Source organism: Vulpes vulpes, chromosome 8 (assembly GCF_048418805.1).
Source record: "Vulpes vulpes isolate BD-2025 chromosome 8, VulVul3, whole genome shotgun sequence".
Lineage (NCBI taxonomy): Eukaryota > Metazoa > Chordata > Mammalia > Carnivora > Canidae > Vulpes > Vulpes vulpes.
Window position 1 is genome coordinate 111,774,094 of NC_132787.1, and position 13,377 is coordinate 111,787,470.

The following is a 13,377-nucleotide window of genomic DNA, read 5'->3' on the forward strand; positions in this document are numbered from 1 at the left end:
CTTTTTGATAGGCATTGCATTAAATATTTATTTATTTATTTTCTTTTTTATGTTTGGGTTTATTTATTTTTTAATATTTTCTATAAATTTATTTTATATATATATATAAATTTATTTTTTATTGGTGTTCAATTTGCCAACATACAGAATAACACCCAGTGCTCATCCCGTCAAGTGCCCTCCTCAGTGCCTGTCACCCATTCACCCTCACCCCCCGCCCTCCTCCCCTTCCACCACCCCTGGTTCGTTTCCCAGAGTTAGGAGTCTTTCATGTTCTGTCTCCCTTTCTGATATTTGCACTAATTTTTTCTCCTTTCCTCTTTTTAAAGATGGTAGAAAGTATGGGTGAGAAGATGCAGGCCTCGCTGCCAGTAGGGCTCCATCCCGGTTATGTGAACCATGAAAACTTACACCTAAACAACCGTATGAACCAACATTTTAGGGAAGGTGTAATGAACACAAGCTTGGGATTTCAGAAGTTTGGAAACTTCTGAGCCACTCCAGCAATTGCTCAGATATCATATTCTTTCCTTCAGTCTAGGAACAGTGAGGCCGTTAGCCTGGGGGGAGAATTCCGTGCCAGCCCCTTGAGGACATAGCCGAGGACTCCCCAACGAGAGGAGGAACACGAGCATAAAGTAGCTTCTTTGCAAGAAAACCATTACTACATACTCAGAGGCCATTTTCTTGGTTGTCTTGGTTTCACCAATTCCAAGAATGTGTGGATGATGGAACAGTAGAGCCCTAGAGTCGTGGTCCCAGGGGTGTGTGTGTGTGAAATACGGAGGAAAGTAGCTACAAGATTAAAAGTAGACAAGTGTGTCAGGAAAAGGTATTTTGTTGTTGTTTTTTCAAATTTTAGTGAACTTTTTATTTTTAAATTTTATTTAAAAATTTTTAAATTTTTAAATAAAAATATTTAATTATGATGGAATCAGCATAAACCAAAAAAGAAAAGCAAATCAGGATAAAGTGTCACTGCAGGTCTTTTCTGGGCCCCAAGGACCCACTTGCTGCCACTGCCACCTCCAGGACCAGCATGGGCTTCTGAGATCCAATGAGAGAAGAGACAGGCCTGTTATTGGTTTGAACTTACTGGAAGTAGAGAAAAATAAAACGTTATTTAAAACATTAATGACAGATATATACTGTATGTTTCAAAATTTTCAGGTTTTGAACTTTAATCCGTTACATTTATTAATATTAATATTAATATTATTTATTTAACAAATATTAATATTATTTATTATTAAATAATATAATTTATTAAATTTATTAAATTATAATAATTTATTAAATAAATAATAAGTAAGCCTGTATGTATTAATATTAAATGAATATTTTAAAAGGTACAGCATAGTTTATTTCAATTATGTACATATGGCATAAAAACGGCAATAACCCGTTTATTAGAAGGTTGGATGATAAACATATGAAGCAAATCCATAACAAAGGAGAGTGTATCTACTGATATATAACAAGTAGATTTGTATTTATTTATAATAGAGACGTTTAAATTATATCCTCTAAATTAAAAATCAGACCACTGAAAATCCCTATGGTATAATCTCATTTTAATCCAACTATATGTTTTATCCAAGAGCTTGTAGAGGAATTTAGAAAATTGTCCTTTTACCTGTTTGCAATCTTTGCCCCTGGAGGAAACGCACCCCCGCGTGGGAGCAGGTTGCCGCCCAGACTCCGCAGAGCTCACCCCGTGGACACTCAGGGCCGTGGTCCCTGCTGACGGGCGCTGGCAAGACGGGGCTGGCTGCCCCCCGGAGCCCCGAGCAAAGGGCTGTGTGCCAGGTCATCTACTTTGAACCCGGGTCTCATGGGGCCGGAGTAGCCCAGGGAGGAGGAGCAGGACCCTGACCCGGGGCGCAGGGGAAGGAGGAGGGTGCTAGGGCCTCCCTCAGGTCACGGGAGTCGCCTGTCTCCCTTGACGTGGGGGGCAAGGGTCATCTCATATTTTCAAGTGAGCCAAAGGCAAAAAAGGAAGACAGGGTCAGAGGCTCGCGTGGCAGACACCCTGGCCTGTGTGTGCTGCGCCGGCGTGAGCAGAGACGGGAGCGCAGCGGTGTCCCCTGAGGTCTGAGGGAGGCGGCCTGCAGGTGCGGGCGATGCGCTGCCTTAGGTGCTTGACCGTCCGGGCTTAAGGTTCCCCTAGTGCTGACCCTGCAAAGACTTAATTTGCTGAGCGCTTGGAAACCACGTTGTTATAGTTGGCTGACCGATAGCATGCGTTCAAAGAAAGTGGCCACCTAGAATTTATTTTATGGGAAATTACACTTTCTGGCTTAGAAATGCAAATATCTTAAATGGGAGATCTCATGTTGCAAATCGTTGGTTTTATGCATCCTCACTGGAAAAATATGTGCTCCAGGAGTGAAAACTTTACAAGCTGATTTTAAAATAGCTTGGCAGCTGACATATAATTTCAACACAGCTTTAATCAAGAAACATGTACTAACAAATTGGCAGGAAAGCTTGAATTCGGTGAGTCATGCAAACACGTCAGGCTGACCACATGCTGCGGCTCCCGGCCGGAGCTCGGAACATCGACCATCGGTTTCTCTCCGAGGGACGGTAACAGTGTCAGCGATTCCGTGTGTCCACCCGAAGCAGCAAAAACCAGCGCGGCTTATGATGCTGTTGGTTTGACTTTCCCGCTACAGCCGTCTGCTGGTCTCAGCTCTCTCTACGTGCCCGTCCATATTCAGCTAAATGGATTCTTTCCTATGTTTTTATGCATGTTTTTATTTGAATACCGTATTTCTAAGGAGCAGACTTCATACCCCGGCCCCAGGCTTACTGGCTCAGAGACCCCCCCCCCTCTGGAAATGAGCTCCTCCTGGCAACCCTGGACTTGGCAAAGCCATGATTATATAACTTAGGTCACGTATAGTCTTGGACCTGTAAGGGATGATCTATACTCTGTTCTCATCCCGACTGTCACAGATGCATGAAGTGAGGCCCCGGAAAAGTCTGGAGCGTGCTCGGGTCTCCAGAGCCAAAATCAGCAGCCGGAGGAGGTCTGAGACTGCGTTCTGGCTCCCCACCTGCAGTGTTGTTGGGCTGTTTCCGTGTCCTTGGTAGATCTCATTATGAGAGCTGATGTTTTCCCCTTTCACCCAGTCCAGCAGGAGGTTGTTCAAAGTGTGTTTGTAGTAAGTCAGAAAGACCTTTAAAATTTTTTTGTTTATTTGAGAGAGAGAGAGAGAATGAGCGGGGCAGAGGGACAGAGGGAGAGGGAGAAGCAGATTCCCCACTGAGCAGGGAGCCTGACATGGGGCTCGACCCCAGGACCCCGGGATCATGACCTGAGCCGAAGGCAGAAGCTTCACCAACAGAGCCCCCCGGGGGGGCCATGAAAGACTGTTTAAGTCATTAGAAGTGATGCCAAATGAGCGAGACAAGCACGTCCCTTGGTAAAGGGCTGTGCCCCGAATCCTTCTGGCCCCATAATGATATTTGAGGTCTTGGTCTCTGCTTCTCTGCTTCTCTGCTCTGTCCATTCACCATGTCTGTCCTTCAGGGGCCCAGCTTGTGGCATGAGGTTCTATATGGCTCAGGCTTCCCTTCACATGGGCAGTTGATTTGTACTAATAAAAAAAAAAAATGCATGAACTGCATGTATGTATTTATCCCGAGTTTACAGCTACACAGTCATCTCTCTTCATTAGGCCAGTGTTCATACGACTTCTAGCAATTGCCTTTAGCTCAGAGAATACTTCTCAGACACACAAGCAAACAGCAAAGAACCTGACTCTAATTTTAAATGCAGTAAGCAGCAAACAGCCTGTTCCTCTATGTCCATAATGACATATTTTGATAATGAGAATAAAGGTACGAACCTTTTCTGATACCTTTCCATCTCCAAATTACCACTGGCCTATGTTAAAACGAATGTGGATGCTCTTCCTACTGTTAATAAGGTCCCTATCCTTGGGTGTTCGGTATAGAATGGGGGAAATCAGACATGGTAAATGGATTTAACAACCACAATACGGGGTGAAGTGGCTCAGATTTCAAATCCTGGAAGCATTTCCCTAAGGTCAGGGTTGGTAATATCCAGAAACAAAACTCTGAGCTCAAAGTATGTCTACCATTGATTAATTCTTCGGCCACATGCGGGAGTTGGGGTGGTTCATTCTACCACCGTGTAAAACATTCCAGGAGTTCCCAGCCCTGCATGGCTCTACTTTAGACTGTCCCGTCCACGCGGGAATAGCACACGGCCCCTTAGTTTATGGCTCATTAGGATATATCTCCCTAAGAAATTGGAGTACAGCCCCCACTCCTTAGATGTAGGCCGTGTATGATGACTTTTTTCAACAAATATGTATGAAAGGGGGAAAGATTAACTTTACAGTGAAGAAAACCGAGAACCATGAGCTTAGCCAGGCGACACAGGTTAATATCAACATGACGTCATGACGATCATATGCACTCTTGATATGAGGTGAAGAAAAGGACCTCTGTGGTCTTCCTCCCAAAACCACGTAATCCCGGTCTAATCATGAAAACTAGGCGTACAGATTCCACGTTATTGACATTATGCAAAATCCCTGATCAGTCCTCCTCAAAACCACCAAGGTCATAAAAACAAGAAAAGTCTGAGAAACTGTCACAGCCAAGAGGAGCTTAGGAAGACATGACACCACGTAAGTTGATGTTCTGAAGGAATCCTGGAACTGAATGAGGACATTAAGGAAAAACTAAGCAAATCTGAATAAAGTATGAGTTTTAGTTAATAATAATGTATCAACATTGTTCATTAATTGAGACAAATGGACCCTACTAATGTAAGATTTTATAATATGGAGAAACTGGATATTGGGTATATGAACACTCTCTGTGTTATTTTCACAGTCTCCCATAAAGTATAGATGATATAATGTATATGCATTTATTGGCTATAGTCCATTTATTTATTCAAAAAACATCTCTGGAGATGTCACCGGCTGGTGACACCAACTAGACACCTACAGCCTTCACTACCAAGGGTCCCATAGTCTTCACCGGTGCTGAGTCTAGTTGAAGGTGCCACCCAAAGCCCCTGGACCAGAGGTCCTGCTGCGGGGAAACCTGCCCCAGAGGCCTGACTCGCTGCCCCACACTCCCTGCATTGGGATCTCCAGCTCCCCACCATCAAGGGACTTGTGCTGCCATCCCTGGGTCCATGCTATTGCTATGTGTCATCCCCACCCCAGACCTGAGTCAAGGTGGTGAGCCCCAGAGACCCAGGGCCCACTGGGGTGGTGATCTGCACACCCTCAGACCTCACACACCAGCTCCACCACCACAGCAACAGTGCCTGTGCCCCGAGGCCGAGGTGCCAGAGCAGGTCCACGCAGCCCTGACTCCAGCTCCACAGCTCAGAGTGCTTCATGCAAGAGGGCTGCCTTAGCTTAGCACACCCTCCCATAGAGGAAAAGGGGAACAAGAGGACCTTGGAAGACTTTGCCACCAAAGACCCCAATGGCCCTCACTACCAAATGTCCAACAGACTCCCCCAGGACCCCTGCAGTCTGGGCCACTGAGGACACGTGCAGTGTTCACCCTACTGACCTCCGTCCACAGAGCTGCACCCCACGCTGCTCCTTCAAGCTGTGAGCTGCTTGGCTCCTGCAGGTACAGGTGTTCCCTACCAGGACTAGTTCAAAGGGCTGGGAGAGGTGCTGCACCCTCAACTGCACAGACACGAGCCAGTCTCTGTTCCCAGGGACGCTGAGCACCTTGTACTAGCTGTAACTCCTACGGGATGACTTGATGTTCTGATGACAGGCCCTTACATCCGGGAAATGAGGGCGTTCTGAGCGTGAGGCCACCAGCATTCCTGGATATGTCAGCACGTTGGCAATGATGGAAAGTCAGGAATACCTCAAGGGTTACACCAGAAGGAGGCTGGGAGACTCTCCTGTTCTATAAGCTGCAGTGATGGAGCCCCATCTAGTCAACTCCATCACAAATCGCTCTGGTAGGGGACCCAGCCTTTGGTGCTTCTTCCGGGGGGACGGAAGGAGACACATCTGCTCTCTGTAGATACTCTGCCGATGGAGGAGGACTCTCCTGGCCTGAGCGTAAACCGTGTGACTGTGCTAGGTTCACTAAGCTCTTGTTCCGTCTTTCAAACAAAAGCAGTTCCCAGAGGGCTTACAAATTGGGAGCCAAAGAACAGCGTCACTTCAGCAGGTGGAGCATGAAGAGCGGGCCAGGGTGCCCAGGGGAGACTGGGCCCCGAGCAGGGGGGAGACAGCATTAAGTGCAGCTGCGTGAGAGCCGACGTGCCCGCCCTGAGACCTGAGGACTCCACCGAAGTCTCTCATCGACGTAAATGCCTATTAACACACTGTGAGCAGAGGGCGACGAGAGGGCAACTCAGCTCCGTGCCAGGTGTGAGAACCAGGCCTGGTGTGACTATTTTTACGCTGCGAGCTCTACCCCAGGGCGGCTGCCTCTGGTCCCCAAGGCCAGCGGGGGAGCCTGCCCCTCTCCTGCCGGCTCAGTCGAAGCGCCTCTGGAGCAGGGCCTGCGGCCGTGTGGCCTCCAGGAGCAGGGTCGGCCGTGGTTGCCGCTCACCAGGGGCCAAGTCCATCACGGAAGCACGGCGAGTCCTACTTACTGACTTCTGGGTTTCCTAGGCACATGCGTGAGCACACGCACACGCTTATCGGTAAAATCCCACGTAGCATAGAGACTCCATCAAGCGTCTGCACTGGCACCTGGGACCCTTCCTGCTTGTCTGAGCAATGTGAAATGAGAGTTCCGGAGTTTTACAGACATTTCATGGACTGAGTGATTTCAGTTACAAATAATCTCATGGAAATCCCACCGTTCACTCTTAGGGAACCCAAACTAAAAATAAACCAACAATGCTTGGGGAAAAGCAAAGCAAATTTTACTTTAAGGTGTGGAATCAGAAGTTTAGTTGCCAGATTATTAGTTAAACTAACGAATAGGGGATCCCTGGGTGGCGCAGCGGTTTGGCGCCTGCCTTTGGCCCAGGGCGCGATCCTGGAGACCCGGGATCAAATCCCACATCGGGCTCCTGGTGCATGGAGCCTGCTTCTCCCTCTGCCTATGTCTCTGCCTCTCTCTCTCTATCTCTCTGTGACTGTCATAAATAAATAAAAATTAAAAAAAAAAAACTAACGAATAATGAGGGTTTTATTACCTCTGTGTCAATCTCTGTGCTAGCCGTGGGCCGCAAGTGTGAGCAAAACCAGATATGATCCTCCCCCTCGTGCGTTTCACTGTCTAGGGGAGAAATATGCACTAAGCAAATAATCACAAATGCAAATAAATAAATTTTCTATGATGACAAATGTAATAAAAAGAGAAGTACGGGAAGCCACCAGGTATACGAGGGGATTTGAATCGATCACGATCACTGAAGGTCCCCGGAGGAAGCCCCTAACTACAGCAAGAGGGGAATATTCTTGGCAGAGAGAGTGACAGCCTAGAGGAAAGGGAGAGGACCCAAGCAAATGGGGAGAAAACCCACAGACCCACAAATCCAGCTTCATCTAGCGTACCGGAGGCTTCGGTCACAGTCCCTCTAATCTTTTGCAGGATATTGGTGACCTGGAGCCTATCCTGAGGATGACAGCCAGGGTGATGGTGGATCTAGAAGCTCCAGCATTTTAGGAATAGTTGAGGAAATCTGGAAACAGTCTGAAGAAAATCAGAATGACCTTAAATCGTATAATGCCCTCTGTGAAAGGAAGTAAAGATTCATCTACGTTGCTTCCACTGGCAGCTAAAAAAATAATAGCGGGTAGAACACGGATGCAGGGGCGCCTGGGTGGCTCAGGCAGTTAAGCGTCTGCCTCCGGCTCAGGTCATGGTCCCGGGTCCTGGATCGAGCCCCCATCGGGCTCCCTGCTCGGTGGGAAGCCTGCTTCCCCCTCCCCCCTGCCCCTCCCCTTGCTTGTGCTCTCTCTCTCTCATGCTCTCTCCCTCTCAAATAAATAAATAAAATCTTCAAAAACTAGTTTTGGAGTTCCTAGTATGTACTAAGTGCTACGCCGAATGTTGGGGATAGAGTGCTACGTGAGGCTGGTATTCCTGAAAATCATAATTCTGGGCCTGCTTGTCATTCCTCGGACTTGAGGAACGAGACGGCCCTCGTCTGGTTCCTGTGCTTTTCCCTAAGCCACTGGACCTCACCTCTTCCTAGTTGTATTACGCTTGATGTGATTCAGCCTCTTAATTTAATCAGCTCTGTGGAGAGCGAGTCTGTACTCACTGGAATCTGACCAGTCCTTGCCCCCGAGTCAACACGGGCCACCGTTTCGCCCTGGTAAGTTCCTCAGCCTCACTACCAACCCGGAGGATGCCTGAGTGCACACACTACCTAGAAACCTAGGAATTGTTTATCGCCTTTTATAAGGGAAACAGAAACGCAAGTTTCCATATATTCTTAATTCCAATCTTTGGGTCATCTTTGGCTTTATCAGTATCTCAAAAGTGAGGAAAATCTTGCTGACCAAATCTTATCATCTTTCTATGCAATCAAATGGCAAAGTATATTTTTAACACTTCCTTTCACTCACTCAACAAATATAATTCTAATCCAATTCAAAGTTGGACAATGATCTTAATTCTAATTACTGCCTTTCCCTGAAAACATCACAAAAGGATAGTCTTGCTGGTTGGCATAATGAACTGCATTTTGGAGTATTAGGAATTATATTTTTCTTGGGTTTTCCTTAGAAAGTTAAAGCCTTGCCCCCCAAACAGAAAATTGGTTTATGCTATAATCCTTTATGACCTGGTGGATATCAGTTGCTTAACGTCAAGAATGAAAACATGCGCCAAGTGGTCTTGCGACGTGTGAACGAGCTAGCAGAGTGGCCCGTGCTCCCCCTTGGCCCTGAGATCGCCGCCTCACAGAGCAGGCTCTTTGAAGCTCTGATGCCACCATCTGGGCTTTGTAGCGAAGGAAAGAAACCACAAATGACTTTTTAAAAAGATAACCGCACATGCATTTTAAATACTTATCTGTGAGTTACAGTTAGAAAAAATACCTTCAGCTACATTTCTGTTTTGCATATTCTCCCAAGGTCCTAGAGCAAGTGACGTCACCATGCAAAGGGCTCTGGCTCTGCAGTCAAGACTCCCCCACCTGCTACTGGGGCCAACTATCCGGCACATAGTAAGTGCTCAATAAGTGGTATATTAATACCATTGATATCAACACATTTTAACATTTTTTTAAATTCTGTATAATGTTGACTATATCTCATCCCAAAAATTACATCTTAGGTTGCTGTTGCTATTTCCGCCTTAAGAATATATATAAAATAAAATTTGCCTTATAATTGCCTCTTCTTTGTTTTCTCAGGATGAAAATATGACAATGAATTTATTTGTTTTTTTTTTTTGTTTTTTTTTATGACAATGAATTTAAAAGAAAAAATAGTTCTTGAATATTATTAGCCTGAATCAATGCAACTTATCAAATCATACGTAAGCTTTTATTGAAGGGAATCAAGGTTTTGTGACAACTCTTAAACCTGACCCATAAAAGCTAATAAGCAGGTGAAGAAGTTTAAGTCCTTAAACAAGTCACAGTGCTCTAAGATTAGATAACAAGATGCAAATGAACAAAGGTTTTCAACTCTTGGAGCCTTTGATAGGAATTCTAAGTTGGGGAAAAACTGAATTATGCAACATTAGTGCAGGAAACATGTGCCAGCAATTTAGTGAAGATTTCTAGACTGGAAATACACACACAGAGAGAGCTATATATAGCTATTAAAAAATAAAATATTCTCAAAGGTAGAGAAATATACAAAATACAAATACGTATCCCATATAATCCCACATATGAAACAACCATTCTGAATCTGTTTTACAAATCATAGAGTTAATCTATGGATATAAATAGATAGACTATTATCACAAGGAACATGTACCTGCACATACTGTTTTATATCTTGTTTATGTGATTCACACATATTATGGATGTGATTTTTAAAGAAAGATGGAATTTACTAAAATTCTAGAATCAGCTGAATTTCATTTTTATGCCTTGGGCAATTTTTAGTGGAACATCTCTTTCAATAAGCTTAAGGGATAAGCCACTTACAGTCCTAGGACTTAATAAAATAGTGCTCACCTAACACAAATATAGAGTTGGAAAGCTTTTCATGCCAGCTGTCTAGATGTTTTGTCTACATAAATCTGAACAGGTAATAATGTGGAAACACTTGCATATCTGAGGGAATTTATTTTTTATTTTATTCCATTTTTAAATGGAATTATTGGAGTAATGTGGAAACTAAATTATCAGTATCAGTGAAGAATATTTTAAATTTTGTCTGCCTCACCAGGTGGTGCTAATTTTCATAGAACATTTGATTTGCTTTCAGGAAACTAAAAATAATCAACTTTGCTAATTTCTTAGCTGTTCCAAACTAAGCCTAAAAGTCAAGATAAATTAAGGATGAAGAGCCTTTCAGTATTTGGATAAGTTGACAGTCAACCTGTAAGTCATTACTTTAAAGTACACACTGATTACATGTGTATAGAACCAGGTTTTCAAACAAGCCTCTACCATTTACCCTAATTGTAAGAATTTCTGTTAGAGTAACATCTTGGCACAGCCAGCATTGGTTTTTGTCAGCTCATAAGTATCCTTTACCTTGAAAAGTTTATACTATTCCTCTGTGGACACCCTCTTACCAAAAGAAAAGAAAACAAAACTTCTTAAACGTTACATGCCCAATCAAGTCACTAAGCAAAAAGTTTACAGTGGTTTTCCTAAGAAAGTACAGCCAGGTGGTTCAAGTCACTAGCGTAATGGGGCCGTGAAAATGTCAGTATTATGCAAATACTTCGCAAAAGAAGTTAAACAACATACATTTTATAGTTAGTTCACACGTTTCCAACTTGTTACACCATTCTGTCAGCACAGGATCAGAAGACAATTTAAAAAAAATCATTTTGCAGAAACAAAGTTCTAGATTAATAAGCAATATTGTATTTATTTTTTTTTAAGTCCGTTTCTTTCTCCTTTGGGGCTCACTGACTAATATTCATTTGAACTATTAATCAGGAATGACACGTAACACAAGCTGCCTACAGTTCCCGATCATAAATCAGTTTAACAATTAGAGAGAGTTTTGCTTTAAAATGTCATAAAAAGTGTCAATACAATTTACGTGGCAAATATGGTCTTGTAGTTTAGTTTGTGAGGACACTTTACTCTCAGTACTGAGACATGATAATAAGATTCGTACAAACAGGGACACCCGGGTGGCTCAGTGATTGAGCGTCTGCCTTTGGCTCAGGTCGTGACCCCCCGGGGGTCCCGGGATCGAGTCCCTCGTCCGGCTCCCTGCATGGAGCCTGCTTCTCCCTCTGCCTGTGTCTCTGCCTCTATGTCTCCCATGAATAAATAAATAAAGTCCTTGAAAAAAAAGATTTGTACAAACAACTATTCAAATATCTGTTTTAAAATTTAATTTAGCAAGTCTCCAGGCAAAAGACCAATGGAAAAACCCAGTAAAGCTAGTTACGTGGTTGCAGCACACCTACCGTAAGACAGCAAGCAGGCCAAGTGATATGCAGGCAAGATCCCATTTCATCCTCCTAAGAATCCTATAAGCTACAGTTGTTTCAAATATGGAAACGGAGGTACAGAAATTCAGTAGCCTGACTCCAGAGGCAGTGTCCTTAATATCTCCATGACTTTATATGGACCAAGGGAATGTAAATGCTGCTTTTTAGTTACTTTTCTCTCTCCTTCATGCTTGCTTCGTTAGTGCCACACCATGAGGGGTTGTTCAGGGAAGGAAGTAACACTGTAATTTTGGAGCCTGATAAATTAGAGGTGGCAGGTTTGGTGCTAGAGCAGCAATTTCCTCTCTCTCAATTGACATTCTGCTAGCATATGCTGTTACTAAGAAGAAAATCAAATCCCAGGGAAAGACCTCATGGTCTGAACGATAGGATTCAGACTTAAAATAGAGAATTCTCCATTTTCTTTAAAAAATTAGTACAATTAAAAAATTGTTTCTAAACAGAAACACTATTATCCAATACTATACTTTAAACGAACTATATCTGGTTACAATTTAATCCTTTCTGTATAATCCCGAACTACTGATTCATGGTCATGGTCATTGAAGCTCACCTTGAATCCTGTTTTGGAGCCAATCCTGTTCCTCTGGTTTGCATGTGCTGCTGGGGGTTCATGTCATCTTGCCATAAGACATGTTTTGGCAAATGTCACTTCAGTCAACAAAGGAGTTTAGCTGCCTGAAGTTGATGCTTCTGGATTCTTTAGCTTAACGAATCATTCACGTAACAGTGGCTCTTTACAATCTCCTCCCCAAGTCCTACAGGAGCAACTATCCACAGGTATAAACCTGAACAACAACACAAAATCAATTTGGTAGGAAAGAAGTGGAGGAGGAGAGGAGAGTAGGTTGGAGAGGGAAGGGGAGGGTATGGAGGGAAAGGGAGAACCTGAGAAAAGCAGAACAGGACACTGAAGTCAGTGTGGCCTTCCTCGCCCGCCCGAGTCTAGGACAGCAACCAGAAGAACTAGCTGCCCGGCCGGCCGGCCCAAGTCTCCCCCAGAGAGGTTGAGGATGCCTCAGGGCTGTCTCTGAGCTCTTACCACCCAGTGACCATGTATCTACATTTACTGAGGTCTTTATTTCTCAATATGCTTTCAAGTTTGTTTAGTGTCCTTTCATTTCATCCTGTAGGACTCCCTTGAACATTTTTTCTTTTTTTCAGATGCAGTGGTCATGAACTCCCTCAGCTTTCGTTTGCCTGAGAAGTCTCAACTTTGCTATCACTTTTGAAGCATACATTTGCTGTATATAGGATTTTTGGTGGACTTATTTTTTTCCTTTAAGCATTTTGAATGTATGGGCCCATCATCTTCTGGACTCCAATATTCTGATGACAAATATGCATATAATCATATTGAGGATTCCTTGTATGTGACAAATTACTTCTCTCTTGCTACTTTCAAGATTCCCTCTTTCTCTTTGATTGGTTACATATCGATCTCTTTAAGTTTATCCTAACATAAATAGTTGAGCTTCTTGCATGTTTATATTCATGTCCTTCAGCAATTTGAGGAAGTTTTCAGCCACTATTTCTTAAAACGTTCTTTCTTCTCCTTCTGGGACTCCCATGAAGCACACATTGGTCTGATTAATGTTGTCTCAAGGGTCGCTCAGGCTCCATTGACGTTTCTTCAGTCTTTTTCTGTTCCTCAGACTTGATAATTCCCATTGTCTTATCTACAATTTTGCTAATTCTTTCTTCTGCCCACTCAAATCTGTCTTTGATTCCCTCTGATGAATTTTTCATTTCAGTTATTGTACTTTTCAGCTCCAGAAATAT